The 14,973-nt window shown below is 39.9% G+C and overlaps 1 protein-coding gene and 1 pseudogene across 1 annotated transcript in view; both read left to right on the plus strand.

Annotated features, from left to right (window-relative positions):
• The window catches only part of Gpc3 (glypican 3), a 417,341-nt gene that overhangs the window by 385,135 nt on the left and 17,233 nt on the right, over positions 1-14,973 (plus strand). The window lies entirely within an intron of this gene.
• LOC113837588 lies at positions 897-1,278 on the plus strand (annotated as a pseudogene).

The raw sequence follows: 14,973 nt of genomic DNA on the forward strand, positions 1-14,973 counted from the left end.
TGTACATCTATCTGGTCCTCTTACTGGCTGGGCTACGGTAGTGTTACAGTGGCAGACGGTTGCAGAAGTCAGATGCCATAGTCAGGAGGGAGCAAATATTTATGCCTTGTTGCCTGAGCATGGAGCTTGTGCTAATGGCTGAGCTACATGGGTTTTTACACCTCTAAGCCAGGTGGAAGATTGATTTATGGGTGTGAAATCTTTATGACTGATGTAGTTGACTATAGCTATAAAATTCCTGTTCATCACTGCTTTCTCTACGTCCAGTAAATTTTTCTACATTGTATATTCATTTTTATATATCTCCAATTATTTTCCAGTATCCTCTCTCTGGTTTCTTCTTTGACTCAGGATTGTGCTGGGTAATTATGGTGGGGAATTTGCCAAACAGCTTTCTGTTACTGAGTCCTAATTTTATGCCATGGTGCTTTGGGGAGTTCTTTGGGTTTGTTGTTGCTGTTGTTTAGTTTTGCAGTACTGAGCCCAGGGCCTTGAGCATGCTAGGCAAACACAGCTACCACCAAGCTACAACCCCTAACCCTTTCTAAACTTTATTTAGAGATAGAATCTCACTAAGTTATCTGGGCTGGACTCTAGCTTGGGATCCTTTTGCCTCAGCTTCCCAGGTAACTAAAATTGCAGCTGTGTGTTGCTACCAAGCTCCTTTGTGCTTAGATAATACACTCTGTGTGGTATTCATGTTTTTAAATTTATTATAGCTTTTTTATGGCTCTCCAGTCTGTTGTAGAGAAACTTCTATGTGCATTTAACAAGAATGTATGAATTAATTTGTACTAGTCCATCTTTCTTTAGGATTAGTGTAAAAGTGTAAAATGATTTTTTTTCTTCAGTATCAACTTAATATTTAAAAACAGGCTTTCGGTTATAGGAAGGTCATGAAGAAAGTGGGATGTGTTGCCGCAGCAGTTTCTTCTGCCTTCCAGCTCTGTGGGCCTCATGGAGCCTCCTGTGGCGCCATTTTGGGCCAGAGTGTCCGGAGGTTCACCATCTCCGTGGTCCATTGCAGCCACTATGAGGAGGTCCCGGGGTAGTATTTGCCATTTTCAGTGGAAAACAAGTGGCGGTTACAGGATATGATGATTGTATACTTTGGATCTGGATTTGTCGCTTCCTTCTTTATAGTAAGGCACCAACTACTCAAAAAATGAGGGTATTTAATTCATCTCTCTAACAGAATGAAGATTGTTTAAGAGATGTGATCTGAAAATTGGATTAAACTCTTGAACTCTTATTACTAAATAAAATTGTAGATAAACTAATGACATGAAAAAAAGGCTTTCTTCCATAATCCTTTTCCATGGCTTTTAAAAAGGAACATGCAATTTACAATTACCATTTAGAAGTCAGATCTGGCTAGTGAGGCTACTTCTTGGTGACCTGTTCTAATTAGCTCTGTAAAACACCTGAGCAAAGTATCTGAGTGTGAGTGACTTTGCTTAAGTCAACTGTGATGCTTAAACTCTATTCATATCACTCATGGCATATTGTTTTTGAAAACCAGCTGTGCCTCAAAAATAAGTTCTGGAACTAATTTCCTATTTTAAATGGCATTTGGTATTGCCTTTTGTCAGAGAAAGCATTCTCACTTGTAGATTTATAAGGTAATGCAAATACACATCAAAGAAATAAAAATATTATGCTCAACCAAGATGTTGGTTTAAAGACAAAAAGAAAGAAAAGTCTGATCCCTTTTCATGCTTCAAAATTCTCATGATACTTATGCCATACACATATGTGTAAGTTTATAAAGCTATACAACAATAAAAGTCACAGACTTTCACAGTAGGTAGGTTTAAGATTCAGACACAGGAGAACTATATCGCCTACAATTTTTTTCTTTTTTTTTTTAAGTTTTTATATAAGCACTCTTAAAATCCAACCACAATATACCCTGCCTTTAAGTAATAAAATTGGGTACACTGGCTATAGCAATATAAAGATGGCCAAGGACCAACAAGAAATGGTGAATCGTTTTAAGCAATTGGTCATGGGACTAAACACTAAATTCTCAGACCTGGACTGGGTATCTAATTCTACTTAGTAAATCAAGATAGTGAAGGCAGTGAAACTCATGCTGAGAAGAGGGAACCCCAATCAAAGGCCCCTGATTCTGCTGGGAGTTTGGAGAATGGATGCTTTTAAGGAAATTCTTTTGTTCAACTCAGAATGAGTCATCCCCAGATGTGCCCATTTCATCTCCGATTTGTTAATACCTCTGCTTTAAAATGTTCTTTTCCAATACAAATGTGTTAAGGCTGATGTTTCTAGCGTAACCAAAATTTGTATAATCTAGAAATGAATTCCATCTGCTGATACTCATTATGCAATATGGAAATTGCTCTTAAGAGCTTGCTGTTTATATCTACAGGGACACTACATGGATAGGTGTTTATTACCACATGTGTCTCACATTTAACCATAAAATAGATACCAACATCCATTCAGCACGGAGAGATTTAAAGTGCAACATTTAATTGCCAAATGTTAGTTTTGCTCACAAAAATAGATGGCTTCTCTGCTTAGAGAAAAACAAAAAGCCATGGAGTAATGCTTTAAGGCAATTTTAAGTGAAGTTGTATCTTTACTTCAGTTCAAATTCCCGTGGACGATAATGATGATAAATTGGGTTTAGAGTTGAGGAGATGGCTCAGTGGTTAAAGCACTTGCCATCAAAGTCTGACAACCAGAGTTCCAGTTCCCCAAATCACATAAAATGGCATATGGGCATAACCACCCACCTGCAGATTGCAGCCTCAGAAGACAGAGAGACGGAGATTCCCCAGAGCAAGATGGATACCAAGACTCAGTATACTGTTGAGTTCTGAGTTTGTCTAAGAGAACCTGCCCCAAGGAACAGAGTGGAAAATTGATCGAGGTTGATTTCGGACATCAATCTTGGGACTCCATGTGCATTTGCACACATTTGCATGCGCAGGCCCCCACACATATGTCCATATGCATGCATACCACAAGCACCAGTGTACATAAACAGAAGAAACAGCAGGTTCACAGTGATGAGGGCTTCCCTGAAGAAAGGGAAGCACATGGCCCGTGGCTTCTGAATCAGCCTCCCATATGTGCACCACTCTATTGCACCCCTACCATGCCATACTTCATTCTGAAATCTTCCTTGTCCTTGTCTGGAGACAGAGAGAGGGAGGCAGGGGAAAACAAGTTCTAAGATTTTAGTTCCAAGGTTGGAAGTTCATCTGTATTGAGCAGCTGCTACCAAGCATGTTTATTTACATCTTCATTTGCGATTTATTTATTCACCACCGTCTACAATTTCATCCTAGCCTACCTTTTCTCTTTGTAAAATAATTATATTTAACTTTATTTTATGTGCATTGGTGTAAAGGTGTTAGATTTCCCTAAGTCCTAGAAATGGAACCTGGGTCTTCTGGTAGCACAGTCAGTGCTCTTAACTGCTGAGCCATCTCTCCAGCCCAAGCCTACCTTTTCAATGTAACCCTTGGCTTCTTCCCACACAGTCCAGTCCAGTTATTGTCTGCGCATGTTTCCATTCCTTCAGACCACTGTGCCTCCATCACATTCTTTCTCCATCCAGAACAGTTACATCTTTTCCTTTGACTCAGTCTCCACATAGCCAGTTCCTACCCATGCTTTCTAGCACAAAGTCACCAATTTCTTCCTTCATAAAAGTCTTGATCCTAAATACTCCTACCCAATCTGGAAGGGAACACCCACTCCTCTAAACTTCCTCTGTTCTTCTATACAAATTCAAGACAGAGACTAGATAGGAGAATGCATAGCACTTCTCAACTGTAGCACTCTGGGTAATCTTTGAATCTCAGACCCAAAATTGGTAAATTTGACATGCTATCTCCCATCTAGGATTTCTTGTAAGGACAACTGAGATTATGCTATACGTACTCACTTTAAAGACAGGCATAGTGTGGCTTAACTTTGTGTTCCAAGCACTTAGCATTGTGAGTTGAATACTGAATAAATATTTAAAGTAATAGAAACTGAATGGAGATTCAGAAGTGGCTTCCGGTGACTTTCTTGTCAACCTACAAAAAAGGAGCATCCCTTTGCAGATTGCTTCAGACCTTCTTTCTCTGCTCCCAGTTTGGGAATCAGGTTGCCCAGCGAGTTGAGAGCTTAGTGCTCCATTGCAGTTCTATGATTAGTCACTGATGGTTTTGCTCTCCTGTGTAGGCCTGAGAGCCTACCATTTGCCAAGAACAGAATTTATTCAAAAGACAGCATGCATTTTCAAGCTTTTTTCAGCTGGCTTGGTAGTTTAGTTTCCTGATAGTAGGGGAAAATATAATTTTCCCTCCTCAACACCTCTTTGAAAGTTTCCTTTAATTTTTGGTACTCTCAAAAGATACTTAATGTTTTATATGTAAGTAAGTGAGAAATTCTTTGGTTACTTAAGTTTTCCTCTGGTAAAGGCAATAGGAAATCATGTATTGCAATGAGCGATAATTTTTATTTGTTGGGTTTAAGACTGTCTATATCCACTTCTCTTTTTTGGCAAATGTGGAATATTTTGAAATCCACATTGACTTTCAATTAAACAACGTTTCTCTATTTCTTTTTTAAAAATACTTCTAGGAGAAAGCAGAGGGAAAGGGCCTTCAGTGGTAAAGACATTGGCCAATAGGACTCAGCCACAATTTCAGGAGATAAGGATAAACTCAAAACTCAACACAAATTAAAAAGAAAAGTACTGAGCAGAGATATGACGTAGACCATTGTCTTGTCTGCCAAGGATCATTTGATTGAGTGTGTGGTCCTTTGCAGGCACATGGGTTGGAAAAATGCTCTTCATTGAAGTAAGTAAGACTGTTATCCTCAGAAAGTTAGCCATAATTGTTAGTTGCACAGTACATTTAATATGTACTGTTACTTTTGCTTCTGTAGACCCCATAATAAGGGCATATAGAGATGGAACAGACTGGATGCATGGCAATGTGGTATACTTACATATACATCATTCTCACCCACAAGTACACTGGAGTTGGGGCAAGGTAGGGGTCACTTGAGAAACTTATCACTATGCTGATACCTAATACACTAAATATTTAAATAAATTAGAGTTCATGCCTGATGAGAAAGCCTTCATTGGAGAAACACACACACACACTCCAAAATATGTAAGTCTGCCCTGCTCAGTCTATATTATGTGTTTATATGTTTTCAGAGCCGACCATCTGGTATTAGCGAACCAATCAGTGTAATTGTCCCTGGGAAAGACTATTTCTCCTAATCTCAGCCTATAGTTGCCTATAGCTCTCTGTGTGGGTTGAGGCCCTGTGGTCCTTCCCCCATCCCATCCACTTTAGCATATTTATTGTTGTTCTTGTTTAGCTCTTGTTTAGACCATCATGTTGGTGAAACTTTCCAGTGTAGCTCCTGACATTCCTAAGAGACACAACACAAAATGAAATATGAAAAGCCAAAGAAAGTCCTTAGTGCCTCGTCCATTATAAAGCACTAATATATCAACTGGGTTTGATATATCCTCTCTCTGATCCTTCTGTCTCCACATCCTGAATTCTGGAATTACAAGTATGAGACGTCATGCCTGGTTTATGAAGTGCTGGGTATGAAACCCAAGGCTTCATTCCTGCTTTATCATGCACTCCAGAAACCTCAATGGTATTTCCTGATCTGCGCTTCTAAATCCTTCACTATCTCCCCATGTCTCCTACATCTCAGAAAAATGGTCTATCCATCCTGCTAGAAGACACAGCATCATCCAGACAAATGGTAGTCTTTGGAAGAGACCCGTGGTACAGCATAGCACATTAGTGCTGAGAGGGGTGTTATAGTATGACAGAATATGAAAAATATCTGTATAAAGCTCCACTATACTTAAAACAAAACTCTCCAGCCAATCAGGCTCTGGAACAGACTGCTTTTAAAAGAATGACTACAGTCGCATGTGCACACAAAAATGGGCTGTGTGTATACTCAGTAGAGTCCTTGCCTAACATGCATGAGGCCATGAGTGTCATACCAGCGCTATGTAAACCAGATGTTGTGATACACACTAGTAACCCCAGCATTCAGGAGGCTGAGGCAGGAGGATCAGGAGTTTAAAGTCATCTTTGCATACATAGGGTTTTTGAGACTTGAGCTACATGATATCATCTCTTAAAAATCAATTACAGTCAAAAATAAGTTGTAGTCATTCTTACTTCCTTATTATTCAAAATTATTTCGTGGCCCTCATTTACCAAGATCTGCTAAGGGCTTCTTGGTTTAAACATCCTTTGGAGTGTATACCCTGTAACCATTTTTAAAGGAGACGTTCAACATTTCCCAAGTTCCACATTAGTAAATGACCTTACTAATGACACAGGGATCACTGTTGAGAAGGCACAAGGAAGGAAGAAATTATCAAAAAGAACTGATTCAGTTCAGTCAGTCAATTGTGCTGAACTTGTAGATTGACTGGGCACTTTATTTACGCCTAATTCTGTTAGGCACAGTGTTAGGATATGACAGTACTTTACTCTGTAAAAGGAAGGTAAACTCAAGAGGGCCAAAGTAGTTGGGCTTCATTCTCTATTTACAACAATGAGGCCTGTGTTGCCTGTGAGCACAGCTGCGGCAACTTCTCCCAAGGTATGCCTTTATTTTGAAGTTGTTACTGGGGGAGGGGGTCAAGAGGTATCAGGAGGAGCATGGGCAGTCATTACTGAAAATCCTTACTATGTTATACAGGGGTATTAAAGCTCGGAGAGCGTCTGCATCTCTGCCTAGCACCCTCTGTACATGTGAACTCCCACAATTTAAAGAAAAGGATATAAACCAACCATCTGCAGCAGCATATTTGTTTAAAAAGGAAACACCAGCATGAAGACTTAGCAACTTTGAACTAGTTGAAAGAAGAGCATCTGCCTGATATTCTCCTAGTGGTTATATTAATTGTTCATATTCCATTCTTCTTATGGCTTGTGTTACTATCATATTTGTATTGGTCCCACCAGAATCCTTGCAAAAAGCACCTGCAAATGGTTTCCTTGGAGAGATTAAAATCTACAAGGGAATTAAAGTCCCTGGCATTCATAATTAAGAGCATATAATGCACTGTCCATCTTGTAGCTCTCGCATCTCTGTTGAGATTTCATAGAATGCTTACATGTATTAATCTATTCTGTGCCAAATACCATTCTAAAGGCTTTCCCATATCCTCGCAGCAATCTTCAATTTGGAGGTGAAGAAACTATGGTCCATAAAAACAATATGAATATCCACATCAATATTGAGCATGTAGTACTGACAGCTACATTTACTTGGCTCTGAGTCTAGGGTTCTACCACAATACCACCCACTCTGGTGTGTCTCATACTCCTAGGGTATATGCTGTCTGAGTCACCAGGAATGAACCAGAGTCTCTGACTTGCTCATAAGCACCCATTGCCTCTTAAACCAAACACCTGGCCCTGTGGAAATGAAGCTCAGATGGCCATTGACGTAGGCGGGCAACATATTGGGAGAATCAGATAATTAGTAATGCCAACCCAGTAAGACTACCCTGGTCAGTTACAAAACAGCGTAAGTCAACAAACCTCTCTTTCAAAGACAAAGAGGATACAGTAGAAATGGCAATAAAAGTGAAATAAAGATACTTTGTCCTTTGTCCTTCTTCAAAATTTGTTTTTAAAAAACAGGATTTTTTTAAATCCGAGGCTGGCATTTGACTCACTATATAGCCAAGGTTGACCTTAAATTCTTGATTCTCTTACATCCACCTACTCAAGTAATGAGATTATAGGTGTGCATACCCAATGGCTTATGTATGCCAGGCAAGCCCTCTATCAACAGCTACATCCCCGGCCCCTTACTTTTCAATATCTTGTCCCCAATCGGAATGAAATAAGACACGACTGGAAATGTGACTCAGAGTTTATGAACACATATTGCTCTTTCCAAGGACCTGAGTTCAATTCCCAGTAAGCACCTGGGGTGCCTCACAATTGCCTGTAATTCCGGTTTCAGAGGGATATGATACATCTGACTTCCATGGGTACATACCCAGACACATACCATATACAGGTAATTAAAAACAATAAAATAATCCAAAATAAATACAAAAAGACCATCATATTTCCTGGTGGAGACAGATCCTTATCACCCCTGTGGATCCACTTTGTCAGAGTTCTAGGTGATAAATGGACCCAAGCCAAACTAATAGTGGCAAGTCACTCCAGGGTGAGTCTGAATCACAGATTTGATCCTCATACCCCTTTAAGTTTTATAACAATTTGAAATCATGACTTTGTAACTTGGCATGGTCCTAACATTTCTAGTATTCTCTCTCCCTACTAATTTTAGATGGCACTTTGGGAGAGGAAATAGGGCCTGGTAAATGGTTAGCTAGAGTCCTGCCATTTCCTCCACTGGAAATGGGGAGTAGCCCTGTGCCCAATTAAGTCAAATACTCATGAATGCTTGGGACTATGGGCCTACATATGAAGAGTAGATTAAAATATAGAGCAATCCTATGAGAAAATAAAGAGGCAAATAGACTGGACTGTCTCAAAGTGAAAGAGCCAGTATTTGAATTTTCTTACTTCAAAATTTCATCGTGCCCATCTGTAACAAGGTTATAAGTAGCAATAATTTGATTTCTATCTAAAAAAAATCTAGGATTTAGCACTTTGAAATGGTTGCTGTAACTTAACAAAATACCGAATTCCATGACTTCAGATTTAGCTGTTACCTACAACCATCTCTTTTATTGGCTCCTTTGGACAGAATTGTGTACTAACACAGCTACATTAGATTCTAACTCAATGTAACCATCAAGATACAAGCCAATTGGATTGGTTTCTGTAAAAAAAAAAAAAGGTGAGGGTCTGAGGACATAGCTCAGTGAGTTGTGTACTCGTGGACATTAGATGTGTGGCCAGAGACAAAGATAAGAGGGTGCCACAGTTTTGCCCTGCCAGTCAGGCTAGAAATATTGGTTTCAGTGAGCTCCAGAGTTAGTGACAGTCTGTCTCAAGATAAGGTGGAAGATGGGCATGGTGACACATACCTTTAATCTCAGCGCTAAGAAGGCAGAAGCAGGGAAGTCTCTCAGAGTTCAAGGCCAGCCTGTTCTGCAGAGCTGGTTCCAGGCCAGCCAGGGCTACATCATGAGACCCTGTCTCCAAAGAAAAAAGACAATAGCGAGTGATAGAAGAAGACCCTCAGCATTGACCTCTGGTCTCTCCATGTGCACACGAGTTCACATAGTGCTCATGCACATGCATGTGCACACACACACACAGGACAGCTGAATTCACCAAGACACTCTTCTTTCTGTCTTGTAGACTTATAGCCCAGCTTCGTTTATGTAACACACTTTAAATATACCTGAATTAAACCTTGCATAATTCTCTTCTAAGCCCTATTCTGAGACAGAAGCATATTGCAGTTGGCCTTTCTCCCTGTTCATGACCCTTTCCTTCTCATAGACTAGGATATAGATAGTATCTCATTCCATTCCCTCTATAATCCTGTAATGGAATTTTGTATAGTTGTTAGTTTTCATGTTAGCAAACAGAAACCTAGACTTGAAGGGTTGTGGTCACATAGGTAGTAGGTGATGTGGGATATGCAATCTTTCTCCTTGTGTCTTTTCCTTCAGATTCCTATTAGTAGTTGTGTGATAGTGATTCCCGTTTCTAAGTAACCCCATAGAAACAGATTAGTGTTTTATCATCATGGGCATGCCTATGTCTAATTCTACCTAAGTCTTACTGTGCTAGACTAAAACTTGCCCAAATAAAACTGACAAAGATTGGAGTCTGACTGAGAGGTGAGCATTCATTAATTCATTCTTTCTCTCTTTTGTGAGTCCTTTGAATGAAACCAAGGGCTTCATGTATGCAAGGATAAAGCTGGTTTTGTGGGGTTTTTTTGATACAGTGTCTAATGTGACCTAAGTTGGCTTCAAATTTCTGTGTGACTGAGGCTGGCCTTGAACTCCTAATATTCTTAAGGACAACTACTTCTTAAGTACTGGGGTTGCAGGCCTAGGTCACCACACCCAGGTTTTCATTGTTAGTCTTGGCAAAAATCATCAGGAAAATTAGGACCTCTAAGGAGAACAGGGCCAGTCTGCCTCCTTATTTTAATATTGCTTGGAAAAATATTCGTGACTCCTTCGCCTTTTATATTCCACGTAAATATTCCAAGCTCCTCAAACATTTTGAAGGCACTATTTTCATCTCTTTATTCCTCTTAAAGTTAGACTAGAAGGCCTGTATGTGTACCCATGCACATGCTTTAGAACTGTGTGCTCCATGTGCTGTGGCCTGAAAACCTTCCATGTTATTTTGATTTAATAAATATTTTCATAATTGCCCAAATGGTGCAGTTCATGCTTTTGTCATCAAAAATAAACTAATGTTCTCAAGGGGGAAAATGCAATTGTGCTGACACTGTGTCAAAAAATGGCCCAAAGAAGATACTGGAAGCTTGCTTCCTAAAGTATCTGTCCTGATAAGTTAGCAGGTGTTCAATGCAAACTACAGAGCTGGTTTTTAATTCCTATTGAAATCATTGCAAATGCTCCAAGTTTTATCACTCATAATTAACATAAAGAAATTAATGTCTTAAGAGCCTTAATATTGGAAGCCCTATGGGTCCTGAGGATATTTAAAGGGAGTCGCAATGTAAATAGGATGAAATTCTTAAGCAAGATTACTGATATGACAGGACTAAAGAGCTTGGGAGTGTGTGAAAAGTGCCTCTTTTCTTCCCTTTAATAAGTCCATTACTTGCACTTGGGCATATTTTAAGGTCCTTTTCATGCTGAATCTAGACTTGAGCATGCTTTGCATTTCAAGCTTTGTCTATCAATCAGTAGAAGCCAAAGTTATTTCTGCTTTAAAATAACAGGAGCCAGGAACAGCTAATCTCTTTTCATTCTGAGTTCCTTACATTATTTTACCAGGACAAAGTTTGTGTTGGCTACAAAACAGGCCATTCACAACATCCAGGAGAAGGAATTTAGGTAAGAATGAAGAGAGATTGTAGGATGTATAAAGACTCCTCTCCTGAGGCCATTAAGAAATTCCAAATTGGCACGGTTTTGAATAGTGACATTGCATTAGCCTTGCTAATTTCAGTAATTCAAGCTGATAGTCTCTCTTAGGGGGCTTTTGGTGGAAAGCAGCCCATCAGTGCAGTACCATTCGGGTGTGTTCCTCTGCTAAGGTGAGCTGGTACTTTAAAGCATGTGACCAAAAGGGACAGGAACCAGCACAAGGCCACCTGAGTCAGAAGCTCTTTGGAGAGCAATTCATGCCTTACTTTCGTCAGCAGAAGTGAGAGTATGAGACAGGCAAGATTTGTCACTTCCTCAGCTCCTTGCATCTGACCCCTTTGATGATATCTGTCTGGATTAATTGTGTTCCTTTCAATAATTGGGAAAAACAAAGAAACCCTTTCCAAGGTTTTCTTTTCATTTTATCTTTAATTAACAGATAATGCGTATGTTTATGGGATGCAATGTGATGTTTTCCTCTATGTTTGTAATGTGGAATGATTGCATCATATATATATATATATATATATATATATATATATAATATATATATATATATATATATGGAGCATATCTGCTCTTCATTTTTATAAGATGTACAAAGAAACTGACAGACAGCTAATAGGGAAAAACAGCAATTCAGGGGACAGGACACTTCTTTTTTAAAGGAGTCCACATTAAAAACACATTCTTTTGAGTCTTTCAGTTAACCAGCATCTCACATCATACTGACAAAATGTACAAAGGGAAATATTCAGAGCCTCAGAAGTTAAGAAAGTTAGGAAGATGGCCGAGTGTTTGAAAGGGTTTAGGGTTTCATCTGAAGAACAGCTGCACCCTACTGTGCTTGTAGTAAGATATATCAAACGCCAGCAAGCCAAGCAGACCTTGGCAGAGGCCCCAAGTGCAGTGATAGCAAGAGCCTTGGATGACAAGGCATGCCGGCAACCCAGGCCTTCCTTGGGCCATCCTGCCCAAGGTTATTGACTTTGCTTTCTTCTTAGTCAGTCGGGGACTAAGACCAAAGTACAAGAGCTTTGCCTGAATGTGTCAGCTCATCAAGCAGTAAGGATTAAAACCAGAGGATGGATGGGAAAGAGGGGAGAGGAACATGGGAAAGCATGAGATCTTAGGTTCCAGAATGTTCCTCAAGAAATAGTTGTAGTTAGCCTGAATAAGTAACATCTTGCTGGCTGTGGTGGTGAATACTTGGTAATCCCAACACTGGAAAAGTGAAGGCAGGAGGGTCAGTACAGCCTGGACTACATATCCAGAGGCCCAGTCTCAAAGCACGAGTACCCAAAAAGAGTCATATGCATGCTAAGGTTTACAAATATTTCCATATCTTGTGTGACTGCCACTTGAGAAATAAGACAATGTCCGTACAAGCAGAGCAGTATGGATCACTGATGACTTGCCCCAGGTTTTTTTTTTTTCTTCTTAGGCCCCCTCTGCATTCTCTGCTCTGCTCACATTCCCGGGGCTCTTTGTTCATGCCTCTCTTATGGCACTTAGCACATTCTAACTTGGAGGACAAGTTATTTTGGGACTCAGATCATCTGCCTCACAAGATAGACAATTCCAGGAGGCCAAGACTTGAGTTTTCATCTGCCATAGCACCTGGCACAATGCCAAGCAAATGACAAGGTCTTGGTTCCCGCTCACTGATGCTTCCTCTCACAGCTGCTCAAAGGCTGCCTGGGCTACATAGCCAGAGACCCTAGCTTAAACCAAAAGTGAAGCATTTGCATCCTCACCCCCTGATGGATAGAGGGCTCCTTGAGAGTAGACACCGTAGCTTACCCAGGGTTCTCAGGGCCTGGCTCTCAGGTTCCTAGTTCATCAATAAACGTTCCTACAATTCAAGAAACGTTTAACAAATTAATTCAATAGTTTACTGTACACCCATCTTCTGTTCATCTATGGCAGCCTCCCAGCCCCATTCATCCACTTCAAGAGATGGCTAATGTTCACATGTAAACTCGTGTTTACATGGACTCAGGTAACTGTAACAGAAATCACATCTTCACATTTATACTCCATACATGTTCACCACTATTCTCCCTGAAAAAAAATGAAGTGGCCAAAATTAGAAATAGTTTTAGGGAATGAAGCTATGACAGGAAAGAAAAGGGGCAGTAAGGGAAAGAAGGCTGGCTGAGAAAGATTGGTAGGTGAAGAACTCCACCTGTCTGTTTTGAGGGCTCTGAACCCTCTATGTTGCCTGTCTGGCTGGGGAGCAAACAAACAAAAAAAGCTAAATAGAAAAGGGGGCTCTTAAACTTGGTCTTAGCATTATTAGTAAGGAAAACAGACTTGAGTATTACTTACCTTGTTGTTAGTCAAAGGAGGCTTCAGATTTCTCCCCTGGGTGACCTAAACTGTAATCTGTCTCTATGACTCTTTGTTAATACTTCTTTCATTTGTGAGCAAATTATAGTGACTAGAGAGGCTCGATTTACTTCTAATCTCTTGGTGGAGAAATTAAAAAGACAACCAGAAATTGCTATCCAACTGGAATTCTACATGGCAGAGGGAGAAGCGATTGGGACAAATCAATTGAAAAGAACCATCATTTAAGGGGCCTGCATCATTTATCACCGTAATCCCTTCAGTAAATTGCTTTTTCTGGTGACATTGCATTCCTAATTACAGCATGCTTATTTTGATTTTCCCCTCACATGTTGTTTGCTGTTTGTGCAATTGTGGGTTTTCAGGCTGAGCAACAAACTAAGTACCAGCATTAAACCCTCAACACCAAAAACTCCCTAAAGGTCTTAGGATCATAGTGTCACCACTTTTGGAAGTAAATCAAAGGTCACTAGACAAATATGTTTTCTTCCTTCTTTCCTTTCATTTTTTTTGGGGGGGACATTTTCAGACAAGATTTCTCTGTGTAGCCCTGGCTGTCCTGGAACTCACTCTGTAGACCAGGCTGGCCTCGAACTCACAGAGACCCGCCTGCCTCCGCCTCCCAGGTGCTGGGATTAAAGGTATGAGCCACCACTGCCCAGAAAATATATTTTCTCTAGCACTTCTTTAGAAGAAGCATTTTCTACTTTGTAAATGATTTGAATTATCTTCTCTTTTAAGTATTTTCAACATCTTAAAATTGTGAAGGTAAAAGAGATACTGTACATGGATCCAACCAACAGCCATGAAGGTAGTTTACACACTAAGATTTGATCCACCAACCAGTTTATATAGCCTAGAGCCATGCTGTGATGCTTAGTGGAAGTACTCTGCTGTCTAGCCATGTTCAATAATAGGTGATTGTCACTCCCCCTTTATCTTCCACAACAATTCTGCACAGCCAGATTTATCATACTTTGAAATTTCAGGGTTTTTTTTTTTGAAATTTCAGTTTTTAAATGAATGTTTAAGGAAGTATCTACGGTTGGTTGGTTGGCTTGGTTTGGTTCTTCGAGAGGGAGGGAAGTCTTACTATATTACCCTGGCTAGTGTCAAAGTTACAAACTTCATTCATGTCTGAGCCTGCCAAGCAGTGAGAGTACAAGCATACACCGCTATGTCTGACTTTGGTTTTTAAAAACATCTGTTGCATTATGCTACTTATTGTAAGATGATTTTCATGGCAATTCCTTAACGTTGTAATGTTACCTTGATATCATATTCTACATTACCTTTTTTAGAATGGTATTAACCCCCTTTCTCTCAAAATTCCCTTTTCCAATCAGTTAGCCCTACCTTCTGCTCTGTGGTCCTGCAACTTGACCATATTTGGCTATCATTCCTACATGCTAGGGTGAAGTAGACCCCACAGACATACATCACATGCCAAAGGCATATATCAAAGCATATTCGCTCAAGCTATTTTTATATAGGAGAAGTCAGAAACAACTTAACTGCCTAGCCATGGGAAATAGCTCATTATTGCGTTCACTCTATGGAATTCCTTGCAATGGTTCAAA

The sequence above is a fragment of the Cricetulus griseus genome, chromosome X, assembly GCF_003668045.3.
Source record: "Cricetulus griseus strain 17A/GY chromosome X, alternate assembly CriGri-PICRH-1.0, whole genome shotgun sequence".
Lineage (NCBI taxonomy): Eukaryota > Metazoa > Chordata > Mammalia > Rodentia > Cricetidae > Cricetulus > Cricetulus griseus.